This window comes from Schistocerca gregaria, chromosome X (genome assembly GCF_023897955.1).
Source record: "Schistocerca gregaria isolate iqSchGreg1 chromosome X, iqSchGreg1.2, whole genome shotgun sequence".
Taxonomy (NCBI): Eukaryota; Metazoa; Arthropoda; class Insecta; order Orthoptera; family Acrididae; genus Schistocerca; species Schistocerca gregaria.
This window is the reverse complement of record NC_064931.1, coordinates 73,695,521-73,711,182: the sequence shown is the minus strand read 5'-3', so window position 1 is coordinate 73,711,182 and position 15,662 is coordinate 73,695,521.

Sequence of the window (15,662 nt, the reverse complement as noted above, 5' to 3'; positions counted from 1 at the left end):
TTGATAACAGTATAGCCGTGGTACTGAATCAAATACTTTTCGAAAATCGAAAAATACTGATTTATCGGCCTTCGTCCATTACTTTTAGCAGTCATCTGAGAAAATAGTGAGTCGGGTTTCACGTGATCAATGTTGTCGGAAATCATACAGGTTGCCATGGGGAGGTCATTCTGTCCGAGATACCTCGATATTTTTAAATTTATAATATATTCGAAGATTCTATAACAAATCAATATCAAGGATACCGGACGGTAGTTTTGAGGATCACGTGTACTGCCCTTCTTGTAAACGGGTACGGTCTGTGATTTCTTCCAACTACTGGGCAGGGCTTTTTGTTCGTGTGATGGACGATGGATTATAGTTAACAGAACTGCTAACGCAGCCGCAAATACCATGCAGCGTGTTAAGGGATCGGTCGAGGCATGGAGCTTCATTCAATTTGAGAGATTTCAGCTGTTTTCAATGTTCGATGATCTATTGAAATTGGCCGGACGCTGTGGCCGAGCGGTTCTAGGCGCTTCAGTCCGGAAATGCGCTGCTGCTACGGTCGCAGGTTCGAATCCTGCCTCGGGCATGGATGTGTGTGATGTCCTTAGGTTAGTTAGTCTTAAGTAGTTCCAGGTCTAGGGGACTGATGACTTCAGATGTTAAGTCCCATAGGGCTCAGAGCAATTTGAACCATCTATTGAAACTGATTAAAGGTAAACACATTATCTCAGCAGAAGCGTTCTCTTCTGCAAATGCTTTGCAAAAAAGAGATGACAGTCCTTTTTGAACAGCAATCTGTTGTAGAATAATTATTATTAGTTTTCCCACATTAAGGATACTGCAAATAATTAAACAGTATTTTCACTATATTTATAACGCATCTTCCGTAGTCATTCTGGGAGTATGGATATACGTTATAACACACATAAAAACTATAGGCCATGAAGGAATAATGCGAATGAGACGAAAATCCGTCGATGTGTATTACATGTACAGAACAATTTGGATGATTTATCCAACAGAAAGTGCTTCAGAAATCGAGCAAGTAAGTAACGCGTTGATCCACATCTGGTGCTTATTCAAGCATTTATTCGATTCGGCATTATTAAGTACAGTTGTTGGATGTTCTCCTGAGGTATATCGTGCCAAAATTCTGTCGAACTCGCGCGTTAGATCGTCGAAATCCCGACGAAAGATCCGTACCCAAAGACTGGAAAGTTGCACAGGTCACACCAATATTCAAGAAAGGTAATAGGATAACATTATGAATTACCTCGAAGAAAACGATCTATTGACACACAGTGAACATGGATTTAGTGAAGATCGTTTTTATGTAACATGTGAAGTGTTGACTGCTATTGACAAGTGATTTCAGATCGATTCCGTATTTCTGGATATCCAGAAGGCTTTTGACACTGTACCACATGAGCGGCCTTTAGTGAAATTGCGTGCTTTGGAATATCGTCTCAGTTGTGTGACTGGATTTGTGATTTGCTGTCAGAGAGGTCACAGTTCGTAGCAATCGACGGAAAGCCATCGAGTAAAACAAAAGTGACTTCTGGCGTTCCAAAGGTAGTGTTATAGGCCCTTTTCTGTTCCTTATATTTGTAAACGATTTGGAAGACAATCTGAGTAGCTGTCCTAGATTGTTTACAGATGACGCTGTCGTTTATCGACTAGTAAAGTCGTGAGAAGAGCAAAACAAATTACAAAACGATTTAGAAAATATATCTGTATAGTGCGAAAATTGGCAATTGACCCTAAATAACGAAAAGCGTGAGGTCATCCATTTGAGTGCTAAAAGGACTCCGTTAAACTTCGGTTACACGATAAATCAGTCAGATATGAAGGCCGTAGATTCAACTAAATGCCTAGGAATTACAATTACGAACAAGCAAAAATTAGAAGGAACACAAAGAAAATGTTGTGAGGAAGGCTAACCAAAGACTCCGTTTTATTGGTAGGACACATACAAAATGTAACGAAAAGTGTGAGATGATCCACATGAGTTCCAAAAGAAATCCGTTGGAATTCGATTACTCGATAAATAGTACAATTCTCAAGGCTGTCAATTCAACTAAGTACCTGGGTGTTAAAATTACGAACAACTTCAGTTGGAAGGACCACATAGATAATATTGTCGGGAAGGCGAGCCAAAGGTTGCGTTTCATTGGCAGGACACTTAGAAGATGCAACAAGTCCACTAAAGAGACAGCTTACACTACACTCGTTCGTCCTCTGTTAGAATATTGCTGCGCGGTGTGGGATCCTTACCAGGTGGGATTGACGGAGGACATCGAAAGGGTGCAAAAAAGGGCAGCTCGTTTTGTATTATCGCGTTATAGGGGAGAGAGTGTGGCAGATATGATACACGAGTTGGGATGGAAGTCATTACAGCATAGACGTTTTTCGTCGCGGCGAGACCTTTTTACGAAATTTCAGTCACCAACTTTCTCTTCCGAATGCGAAAATATTTTGTTGAGCCCAACCTACATAGGTAGGAATGATCATCAAAATAAAATAAGAGAAATCAGAGCTCGAACAGAAAGGTTTAGGTGTTCGTTTTTCCCGCTCGCTGTTCGGGAGTGGAATAGTAGAGAGATAGTATGATTGTGGTTCGATGAACCCTCTGCCAAGCACTTAAATGTGAATTGCAGAGTAGTCATGTAGATGTAGATGCAGTATTCTAAAAGAGGACGGACAAACGTAGTGTAGTCAGTCTCGTTAGTAGATCTACGTCTACATCTACATGACTACTCTGCAATTCACATTTAAGTGCTTGGCAGAGGGTTCATCGAACCACAATCATACTATCTCTCTACTATTCCACTCCCGAACAGCGAGCGGGAAAAACGAACACCTAAACCTTTCTGTTCGAGCTCTGATTTCTCTTATTTTATTTTGATGATCATTCCTACCTATGTAGGTTGGGCTCAACAAAATATTTTCGCATTCGGAAGAGAAAGTTGGTGACTGAAATTTCGTAAAAAGGTCTCGCCGCGACGAAAAACGTCTATGCTGTAATGACTTCCATCCCAACTCGTGTATCATATCTGCCACACTCTCTCCCCTATAACGCGATAATACAAAACGAGCTGCCCTTCTTTGCACCCTCTCGATGTCCTCCGTCAATCCCACCTGGTAAGGATCCCACACCGCGCAGCAATATTCTAACAGAGGACGAACGAGTGTAGTGTAAGCTGTCTCTTTAGTGGACTTGTTGCATCTTCTAAGTGTCCTGCCAATGAAACGCAACCTTTGGCTCGCCTTCCCGACAATATTATCTATGTGGTCCTTCCAACTGAAGTTGTTCGTAATTTTAACACCCAGGTACTTAGTTGAATTGACAGCTTTGAGAATTGTACTATTTATCGAGTAATCGAATTCCAACGGATTTCTTTTGGAACTCATGTGGATCATCTCACACTTTTCGTTATTTAGCGTCAACTGCCACCTGACACACCATACAGCAATCTTTTCTAAATCGATTTGCAGCTGATACTGGTCTTCGGATGACCTTACTAGACGGTAAATTACAGCATCATCTGCGAACAACCTAAGAGAACTGCTCAGATTGTCACCCAGGTCATTTATATAGATCAGGAACAGTAGAGGTCCCAGGACGCTTCCCTGCTGCGTGGTGTGGGATCCTTACGAGATAGGACTGACTGAGTACATCGAAAAAGTTCAAAGAAGGGCAGCACGTATTGTATTATCACGTAATATGGGAGAGAGAGTCACAGAAACGATACAGGATTTGGGCTGGACATCATTAAAAGAAAGCCGTTTTTCGTTCCGGCGGAATCTTGTCATGAAATTCACCAGCTTTCTCCTCCGAATGCGAAAATATATTGTTGACACCGACTACACAGGGAGAAACTATCACCACGATAAGGGAAATCAGAGCTCGTACGAAAAGATATAGGTGTTCGTTGTTTCCGCGAGGTTTACGAGTTTGGAATAATAGAGGATTGTGAAGGTGGTTCGATGATCCCTCTGCCAGGCACTTAAATGTAATTTGCAGAGTATCCATGCAGAAGAGGTGCTGCCCATAATGCTCCGAACGTTCTCAGTTGGGGAGAGACCAGGCGACCTTGCCGGCCGAGGTATGGTTTGGCAAGGACGAAGACAAGCTGTAGAAACTCTCGCCATGTGCTGAAAGGCATTGTCTTGCTGAAGTGTCAGACCGGAATGGCTTCTCATGAAGAACAAAAAAAACAAAAAAAAACAACCCAGCACGTGCAATGTCTTGGACGTACCACTGCTGTGCTGTAAGGGTGTCGCGGCTGACACAACCAAAGAGGCCTTACTGTGAAAAGTAATGGCACCCCGGAGCATGACTCCTGGTTGTCGGGTCGTGTGGTGGTATACCACCACTGCCCATGACGTTTCCACAAACGCCTTCGGCCTGGAATCTCATTGGCGGGGGTAGAGCTGTCTTCAGTCTTGAGTCCCGCTTCGAACTGAGCCCCGATGCTTAGCGAAGGTGCGTCTGGAGGCGCCCTGGACAGCAGTGGGATACCTACTTGACTCTTCCAAATTGGACTGTAGAGTGTAACATGGTTAGCGGTTCCAGTGTCTGCTTAGAATCGACGTTTAACGTGATCCAGTAACAAGATTTTGAGGTAAAACTAGTTTGTTCCCATCGGGATGCTTACTATCGCTGAGCACCCATGCCGCTCACCATTGGAATGCTTGATTTCGTTGAGTATTAACTTATTAGATTGGTTGTGGTTTGTGTTCCGCGTAGCGGCCAGCGTGAGATTTATAGCGGTTGGGCGGAAACGCACGTCTAAATCGGTCACCCTGTTGGCGGGGTTCGAGGGAGGCGACCGAAGTGAAGCATTCAGCTTCAAATGGTTCAAATGGCTCTGAGCACTATGGGACTTAACATCTGAGGTCATCAGTGCCCTAGAACTCAGAACTACTTAAGCCTGCCTAACCTAAGGACATCACACACATCTATCCCCGAGGCAGGATTGGAACCTGCGATCGTAGCGATCGCGCGGTTCCAGATTGAAGGGCCTAGAACCGCTAGGCCACAACGCCCGGCGAAGCATTCACGTGGTTTGGGCACTTATCACAGCCAACCCCGTAGGAAACAGAAAACTATGTTACCATACAAGTAGCTTATTTGCTAGAAATGTCTTTTATTTGCACCTTACACATTTAGAACACACTCAAGCAACGTCTGAAGATCAGTATGTACATTTTGAACAGAAAGGTTTACATTTACATCGTAAATGTAACGTAGAATCAAATGCTTTGTGTCTTAAATGCAATAACAGACACAGTTGATATTTGTCGATTACAGCGCCATCTTCCGCGATTGGGAAACAATGGTTTGGGTAGGCCGTAGGAATGCCACCGACTCGTTGTTATGTTTGTAGCTATCGCTTGGTCTCACGCTGTTAGTAAGGGACTTCTGTCTTGGTGCGTGACAGTGGATAAGTGTGGCGAACAGAAATTTGCGAAACACTGAGCAACAAATACTCTTAGGAAAAGCTACTTACTCTATGATTTACGAACTTTACCGTACATATGAAAATGCGTTTATTGTTTCATTTGACGGACGCCATACGATGCTTGCGCAGTTTCGTCATTCAAACTTTAATAAATATATCAGTTTTTAATATCCCAGTGCGTTTTCGTTAATTGCACTTTGCCGACAATCAACAGAGTCACAAAGAAAAATAATCCAGATAGACTACGAGGTAAAACCACTCGTTACAAACAAATGAGTAACCGAACGGTTCTCTACAGTTATTTCGCATAAGCATTTCGCTTATTTTTCATATGTATAATCCTTTTCACGATTTAGCGCGTTTCCGTCAGTAACTGCAAATATAGTCTGTAAGCAAGTATTATGAAAACAATATATTACATATATGCAATGAAAAGTACATGCATAATGACATAAGGCAGCTTCCTCGCATTTCGAGCTTAATTTAAATAGCATTATGTTAAGAGAGTATTACTGCTGTTAAATACACTCCTGGAAATGGAAAAAAGAACACATTGACACCGGTGTGTCAGACCCACCATACTTGCTCCGGACACTGCGAGAGGGCTGTACAAGCAATGATCACACGCACGGCACAGCGGACACACCAGGAACCGCGGTGTTGGCCGTCGAATGGCGCTAGCTGCGCAGCATTTGTGCACCGCCGCCGTCAGTGTCAGCCAGTTTGCCGTGGCATACGGAGCTCCATCGCAGTCTTTAACACTGGTAGCATGCCGCGACAGCGTGGACGTAAACCGTATGTGCAGTTGACGGACTTTGAGAGAGGGCGTATAGTGGGCATGCGGGAGGCCGGGTGGACGTACCGCCGAATTGCTCAACACGTGGGGCGTGAGGTCTCCACAGTACATCGATGTTGTCGCCAGTGGTCGGCGGAAGGTGCACGTGCCCGTCGACCTGGGACCGGACCGCAGCGACGCACGGATGCACGCCAAGACCGTAGGATCCTACGCAGTGCCGTAGGGGACCGCACCGCCACTTCCCAGCAAATTAGGGACACTGTTGCTCCTGGGGTATCGACGAGGACCATTCGCAACCGTCTACATGAAGCTGGGCTACGGTCCCGCACGCCGTTAGCCCGTCTTCCGCTCACGCCCCAACATCGTACAGCCCGCCTCCAGTGGTGTCGCGACAGGCGTGAATGGAGGGACGAATGGAGACGTGTCGTCTTCAGCGATGAGAGTCGCTTCTGCCTTGGTGCAATGATGGTCGTATGTGTGTTTGGCGCCGTGCAGGTGAGCGCCACAATCAGGACTGCATACGACCGAGGTACACAGGGCCAACACCCGGCATCATGGTGTGGGGAACGATCTCCTACACTGGCCGTACACCTCTGGTGATCGTCGAGGGGACACTGAATAGTGCACGGTACATCCAAACCGTGATGTAACCCATCGTTCTACCATTCCTAGACCGGCAAGGGAACTTGCTGTTTCAACAGGACAATGCACGTCCGCATGTATCCCGTGCCACCCAACGTGCTCTAGAAGGTGTAAGTCAACTACCCTGGCCAGCACGATCTCCAGATCTGTCCCCCATTGAGCATGTTTGGGACTGGATGAAGCGTCCTCTAACGCGGTCTGCACGTCCAGCACGAACGCTGGTCCAACTGAGGCGCCAGGTGGAAATGGCATGGCAAGCCGTTCAACAGGACTACATCCAGCATCTCTACGATCGTCTCCATGGGAGAATAGCAGCCTGCATTGCTGCGAAAGGTGGATATACACTGTACTAGTACCGACATTGTGCATGCTCTGTTGCCTGTGTCTATGTGCGTGTGGTTCTGTCAGTGTGATCATGTGATGTATCTGACCCCAGGAATGTGTCAATAAAGCTTCCCCTTCCTGGGACAATGAATTCACGGTGTTCTTATTTCAATTTCCAGGAGTGTATGTCGCGAAACGCAACGTTCATGCCAGTATGGATGCAACAGGGAGAGGATTGTATAAGCGGGTATATTGAGTAATACGGTAAAGTTCAAAGGTAATAGAGAATATAGCCTTTTCTGAGAGAACTAAGTGTTCTGCATCCCACAGTACACTGAGGTATCTGCCAACCACAATCACTCACCTCGGGCCACCACAGTACTGATGAAACACGTTGAAGACTCTATCACCACTAAATTGCATCACAAGTGATACAATCAAAACATTTTTACATATATGGCAATGCTCTTAAGTCATATACACTGAAAAGCCAAAGAAACTGGGACACCTCCCTATCATCGTGTAAAGCCCCCGTGAGGACACGGAAGTACCGCAACTCGACGTGGCATGGCTCGACTAATGTCTGAGGTTAGAATTAATACCTTCAGCTGCTGGCGGGCGTTGATATATATTAACGAGCACAGGTGAAAACGTGTGCCCCGACCGGGACTCGAACCCGGGATCTCCTGCTTACATGGAGGACGCTCTATCCCGGTCGAGCACATATTTTCACCAGTCCCCGTTACTATACGTCAACGCCCGTCAGCAGCTCAAGGTATTAATACAATCGTAATTTCGTTCTAGACGGCCTCAGGTCAGCAGTGGTGTCTGTTCTTTCGGACGAGACTCGTCCGAGCAGGCAACAAGTTTCCAGTCACCAATAGTCCAATATCAGTGTTGAAGGGCCCAGTGCAGGCGTAAAGCTTTGTGTCGTGCAGTCACCAAGGATACACTAGTGGGCTTTCAGCTCCCAAAGCCCATATTGATGATGTTTCGTTAAATGATTCGGACGCAGCGATGTCGGAGACTTGATATTTTACCGGATTCCTGATATTCACGGTACACCCGTGAAAAGGTCGTACAGATACGGCCTGACTTCGTCGCTACTTCGGAGATGCTGTGTCCCATAGCTCGTGCGCCTACTATAACATCACGTTCAAACTCACTTAAATTTTGATAACCTGTCATTGTAGCAGCAGTAACAGATCTAACAACTGAGCGTGACACCTGTTCTTTTATATTGCCGTTGCCGACCGCAGCGCCATGTCTGTTTGGCGCTTCGGTGCATATTATTTAGTATTACCTAAGAGTATTTATTGCTCCATATTTCGCGGATTTTGCCTACTTCACTCAGCCTCTACCACGTACCGCGACCAAACCAACAGGATAACTGCACTCATAATATCCTTAATGAGATATACGTCTGTGTGCATCTCATATCTAGAACACTACGCATGGCTGGTCCCATGCCATACATTCTGACTCGGGCAATGATCTGGATGAGAAAAACTGGCGATACCTGCAAGAAAATGACCCAGCTTCCGAGCCAGCACCACAATCCCACAACGAGGCAGCTTTCATCGAATAACTTGGTGGCTGGAATTTGTTGCAGCTGCGGTGTTCATTCCTTCGTATGGACCATTACCATGGAGTAACACTTGTAAGCAGCAACAATCTGATGTAATGAAAGTTTACTTTATTACTGGCGCTTCCTGGCAGATTATAAAACTCTGTGCCGGACCGAGACTCGAACTCGGGATATTTGCCTCACGGCGTTCTCTGCCGTCTGAGCTACCCAAGCACGACTCACGACCCGTCCTCACAGCTTCAATTGTGCCAGTACCCCGTCTCCTACCTTCCTAACTTCACCGAAGCTCTTCTGCGAACGTTGCAGAATTGGTACTCCTGGAAGAAGAAAGGATTTTGTAGAGACATGGCTTAGCCACAGCCTGGTGGATATTTCCAGATTGATACTGGGTACTTTATTACTGTTTAATTAAACAGCTTCATTAAACAACGAAAAAATAAACCCACATTATATGAGCTGAATCACTAAGATTAAACTGCGTAATAACAGCAGCGCCGTCATTCACTAATGAACATGAAAATATCAGTTCTGCAGAAGTATCTAAAGATTCTTACGAAAATTCCAATAGAGTTGCAGATTCTCAAGATAAGAAGGCTACACACAGCCCGCTACACTGACCATACCAATGTAAAAGTTGATTCCTTATTTCCCTCGCAAAGTCCAAAACATCCCCACCACGCCTGAGGTTTTGTGGACCTCCTACCACGCCGTACGTCAGCGCCGGCACGGAGACCTGTCTCTGAACTAACAGAGCGCTTCATTAATTCGGGCTGAAACACGCCATCACTCTCCAGGACAGGTTCAAGACCCACCCGTGGCTGACGATAGGTCGTACGGAGACGTGGTGTGGATGTTTTACCAAATAGGCGCGCCTCCACTGACGGAACAGTTCCTGTCAACCTGCGGACTACAGAGCCCCTCATCATACAAGATACTTCCAGTCAGCGTTTGGTGTTAGGAAGCCTTCCAAATTTCGTATATATATGCTCCACATTCGACATTCAAAATTATGTTTGAGAACATTTTTCATATTCTCCCCACTATTTGTAGTTAAAAAAAGAAAATGATTACAGTGCTTCAAAAAGTAATATTTGCAGTAAACTGAAAGACGTATTGATTTAATTTTACATATTTTAAAAGAAGAAATGTTGAAATTTCTCGCGGAGAGGATGAGAGACTGGAGCGGCTATATGCGCACTGCTTTGACGGACAGGTGGAGCGGAGCTAGATAGGAGCTGGCGATAACCCTGCTACTGGCGGAATGTGTGCGCCACGTAGAAAGCGAGTGTCGTAAGGACTGCAAGTCTAGTCTACAGGCACGATAATGCGAGTGCTTTTTAGAAGGGAGGGTGGTCTTCCCTGGCCCTCGCGACGTGTGACGGTGCCTCACGCCGCAAATTCTGAGATCGCAAACTCTTAGGATGGTGCATAAGATCGCAGCGTTTTCTTCTGTATATTAATATTGTTATAGGTTTTGGATTTTACAAGGAGTGTTATACGTCATTGGTCCCTTACCTGCATTTGTCGTAAATCCCTCGCCCAGCGCAAAGTTCCAAGCGACTGGAAAAAAAAAAAAAACGCAGATGAGTCCAGTATATAGAGAGGTAAAGAAACGGACCCGTAAAATTAGAGACCAATATCCCAAACTTCTGATTGCTTCAGACTCCCTGAACACATTCTCAGTTCGATTATAATATACTTACTTGAGGCTAAGCAGCTTACGTCGACGAATCAACATGGCTTTAGGAAGCATCGTAAGTGCGAAATTCAGCTTGCCCTTTCCTCACGTGACATACTGAGAACTATGTATGAAGGGCAACCAGCAGATTCCATATTTGTAGATTTCCGGAAAGAATTTGACATCGTGCCCCATTGTAGATTGTTAAAGAAACTACGAGCATATCGAATAAGTTCACAGATATGTCAATGGCTCGAAAACTTCTTGAATACTAGTACCCAGTATGTTGTCATCGACGGTGAGGGTTCATCAGAGACCACGAAGTGTGATAGAACGGCTGTTGTTCTTTATACAGGGTGAGGCCATCTGAATGTTCAATACATTAGCTCCGAGGAACAAATGGTAGATAGTTTAGGGAAATGTCCAATACTAGCTGCTTTTGGTAAAATATGTCAAAAGCTGGGGATAGTGAATTTCACGGGTAATTAAGGAAATTATTAAATTTATGGGGGTGTGGTGGTAATGACAATTTAATAATTATACTTTACAATGCCTTCCAGAATGCTGGAAGTTAGCAGTGTCTCTAGAATTTCGGGGTAAATTCTAGAGACCCTCGTATTTCCACCGTCTTGAACACGCGTTATTTTAGAGATGAGTGTGGTAAAGTAGAATGTGTCTACTGCACCACAATTATGTGTGTGCAGGACGGACGTGTATGGGACGAATGATAGGCGCGGGCAGGTAGTCGCCAATCCTGGCTAACAAGGGGAAGGCCTCAGACACGGCCAACCGATTCGGCTCAAATTTGGCAGGTTGCTTGTGTAGAACCTAAAATGAAATACTCCAAGATATTTTGGGTCAACACCCCCGCAATTTTGAGAAAGCCCCCCTAAAGGTTATGACGAGCAATGGACTCAGAATTAGAGCGATCGATAGATAATTGTAAATAGAGCATTTTTATCATGAGGTATGGGGTCCGCAAACGCAAACTTTTCCAAAAATAGAGGAAAGAAACTTTTACAATTGTCGCTCCTGTACCCACATGGTAAACGCTTTTCGCCGACAGCGGCGATAGCGGAACGGCTAAGGTAACTAACTAGCTGGGAATCGGAGAACCCTAGCGGATGTTATTATTTTCGTTTGTATTTTTCCATATCTCAATTGATAGGGATAGGATGGTTAATAAGGCAAGTAAATTAATAAGGAATGATAATAATAAGGTAGGCAAACTAATTACCCCAACGCCGTTGGTTAGTAAAGTATTAAACTTTTAAGCCTTGTCACATGACAACAACTACGACTAACAAGGGGAGGCCGCCAATTGTGAAATTCAGATTCGATTCATACTGCTCAGGTTCGTAATCCGAAGCTGGCCGGATCGAATCTCGCACTATGCAACATTTTTTTATTATTAGTTTTTTGTAATTCAACTATTAATGAATTGCTTACGAATGTTGGTAATGGCGGATCGCTCTCCAATTGTACCGCCTCCATTTTTCCGTTTGTTTAACAGGGTGTACCAAAGCTCTCATGTCCGCACTGATTTTCGACGATGTTGTAAGTTGCGCTAGGGACCGCATCTACCTTCTTTCGAAGTTGGCAGGCAACTACGCTGTTATGCGGCGGCTCGTTTCGGCCCATTCAACATCTGTCCTTCGAGTGTAACGAGCGAGTAACGGAGTTTATATTTCATACCTGCCACAGCAAATTTGTGTTCGTGGGGTTCCTATTCTAATTCGAACGTTTGATTTACGCTATAAGTATTCGTTTCGGAATATCGTTTCTACGTCTTCCGTTAACTATACTTGGTTAAAATTATGAAGGCAATTAATAACATTGATGAAATACAGCTTTGTTTGCGGAAAGCATAATGATGTTAGAAGTCGCCAGTTTTTCCACGACAAACGACTTTCAACAACTTATTATATGCATTATTGTTGCAACTGATTTCCGATATATATATATATATATATATATATATATATATATATATATATATATATATATATATATATATATGTGTGTGTGTGTGTGTGTGTGTATACACATATTTGAATTACAAAAAACAAATACTAAAAAAAAAGAGGTTGAATGGCGCGAGATTCGATCCGGCGACCTTCGGATTACGAACCCGAGCGCTTACCGCTGCGCCACGACGCTGTAGAAGTCTACTAATCGTAGAGAGTATTTAACCGCAACGGTTTCTTTTAACTGTCGATTTTCTCGACAACGGCTGAGAAGTGCATCTTGGTGCTTTCCCACATTACGCCTCTGGCCATGAGCTTTTATTATGCTCAGTATGAATTGAATCTGAATTTCACAATTGGCGGCCTCCCCTTGTAAGAGTGCGTCGAATTCCTCACGAGGGATCACAGACAGCCAACCGCGCGACGCTTGTTCACAGCGAGGCACGGGACAGAATGCACGCGGGGAGAGTTATGTTGTCCCGGTTGCCTCTTCGTCATATCATAGTTCTGAATCTGGAAGAGAGAAGGCATCCAGCACGAGCCTTGTAGACGTCAATCGGAAAGAGTTGTTTTCCGTCATTAGGCTGCCGCGATCCTGGCGGATACAGTAATGATTTTTCCATCATTAATGTGCCGAATGAAATAAGTTTCGTGAATGAATACAGTGTTATTCTGTAAGTAACATATGACGAGTACTGTATGTAGTTTGCAGTAATTAGCTCGTCTGTTTATGCCGTAGTAACTAGTTATTATTTGTTATCATATCTTTCAGGTGCATAATCTGAGTAATGGAGGATGTACACCCTTCGAATAGCGTTGTAATACATAACTGGGAGGCTGTCACAGACGATGGAAAGCGGGAAGTTATCGTCACTGTGTTTTGGTTTGTAAAATACAGATGCATTATCAACGCACTACCGGAAGCAGCCAGGTCTGTTTCTCGGCGTTCCAGGTTGATAGGAACGGCTATGGTCCAGAGATTTTTGGAGGTGACGAACGAAATGACTTTTCTTGATACTGAGGTACTATACCATGAAGACGAAGCAGAAGGTGATTCAGTGGAAGATATCCCGACTAGTGAATCGCAAAATTGTCATAACACTTTGGAAATCTCCACGTCACTGGGAATATGTGCTTCATCCGTTCCCGATGAGTATCACGAACCGGTTACTAAACGACTTAACTGCAGCTCTATACCCCTTGAAGTAAAAGTTAAGACGGTAGCGCTAGCCAGGAATCATCCAAATTTGAACTTACAAACACTGCAAAAGAATGGAGCAACAACAGCACTGAAACGGAAGAAGGACTTGAAATTGTGGGAAATTGATATCGTTAAAGGAGGGACAAGATACGACAAATACCAGGCGATAAATATGTGGACATACGTCAACGAGATTCGACAAATCGGTCGTAACGAGAATGTAACAGCGAGAATACTTCAGGAGTGGGCTGCAGGTGCGGCGCTTCAATATACGGCCAACAAGGATTCTACGTCTGCTGCATCATTATCTTGGGTAAAAAATTTCAAATCGGAGTATAAAATTCGTCAACGGCGCGTCACTAAATACGTCTCTCATAAGGAGGTACAAAATATAGAAGATATACAGAAAGTGGGAGCTCTTTTCAACACGCAAACGGCGTCACTTATGACCGGTTTAATCGTGATTACGTGATCAACACCGGTCATACAGGATGCGAGTAGTGGGTGAACATGAGACGCACGTTATCGCATAAGGGAGAAAAACGAACCCTTGTCGCAGTTGGTAGTATAAACATACTAACACATTTGTACACAGCGCAACATGCCACTACAGCCTCTGGAAAACTGTTACGTAAGGTTTTCCTGTGTTTACAAGAAACGAATGTTACATTTGGTCCTCAGGTTATAGAAGAGGTCAATCGTTTAACCGACTCGTTGAAAAATATTTACATTACCTTCTCCAAACTGACGAATGCGATTTACAGAACATTTCTTGAGAATGTTTTAAAACCATACGTTTCCGATAATAGGTTTTGTCTAGTAGTGGATTCCTGGAGTGGACAAACTAATACTAAAATATATGACACAATGTTTATAGATGTCGAGGGTCAGTAAAAGTAATACCGCCCAACTGCACACCTGTGGGCCAACGGTGTGATGTTGATTTCTATCGCCAGGTTAAAAATTTTATTTCCAGGCTTCAGAATTGCAGTGTGCTTCTGGAAACCCAGCGGGAATTGGACAACCGCACGGATACAATAACTATTTACAACATAATTCATAACCAACTTTCAGCACCGATTTTTCAGGCAATGATATCGTATGCGTGGTACGCATCAAAATTAATTCCCGAAAAAGACATTTTTAAATGCAAACCAAGTTTGTTTTCCGCCTACTCTTGGGAAGGAACAGTGTAGCTTTCGAAAGATTGCATTCATTAGATGTTCTTGGTGCCGTGAGTATATTTGTTTCAAATTATTATATGACAAGTACCACCCATCTAGTTGTTCGACGAAAAGTGAGGACACGTAACAGTGACTGGAAGAGCCATTCCAAAGTGACCTGGAGTAACATTTTAGTTGTTTACTACCCCAAGAAGTTTCAGAAATTTATTTGCCTACCTTACTTTTATCATTCCTTATTGATTTACTTACCTTATTAACCCTACTATCCCTATCAATTGAGATGTGGAAAAATACAAACGAAAAGAATAACACCCACTGGGGGCCTTCGAACCCGGGTTCTCAGATTCCCAGCCAGTTACCTTGGCCGTTGCGCTGTCGGCAAAAACCGTTTCCTAAGTTGGTACAGAAGCGACAGTTGTAAAAGTTTCTTTCCTCGATTTCTGGAATAGTATGCGTTTTCGGATCCCATACCTGATGATGAAAAATGCTCTATTTACAATTATCTATCGATCCCGCCAATTTTGAGTCGATTTCTCTTCATCACTTTTAGGGGTGATTTTTTCAATAACGCGGCGGTGTTGACCTAAAATATCTTAGATTCCTCCGTTTTAGGTTGTACACAAGCGACCTGCCAAATTTGAGCCGAATCGGTTGGCCGTGTCTGAGGCCTTCCATTTGTAAGGAGTTACACGTCCAGCTCAAGGGACAAACGCGCCGTCTCAGTGCGACGTCAAAAATTATTTGTAAATATTTGAAAGTTGTTGAAAGAGAAGAAGGAACAATTACTTATTCATTCTTTCTCTTACTTTTGTAAGATCCAGACGGTTGT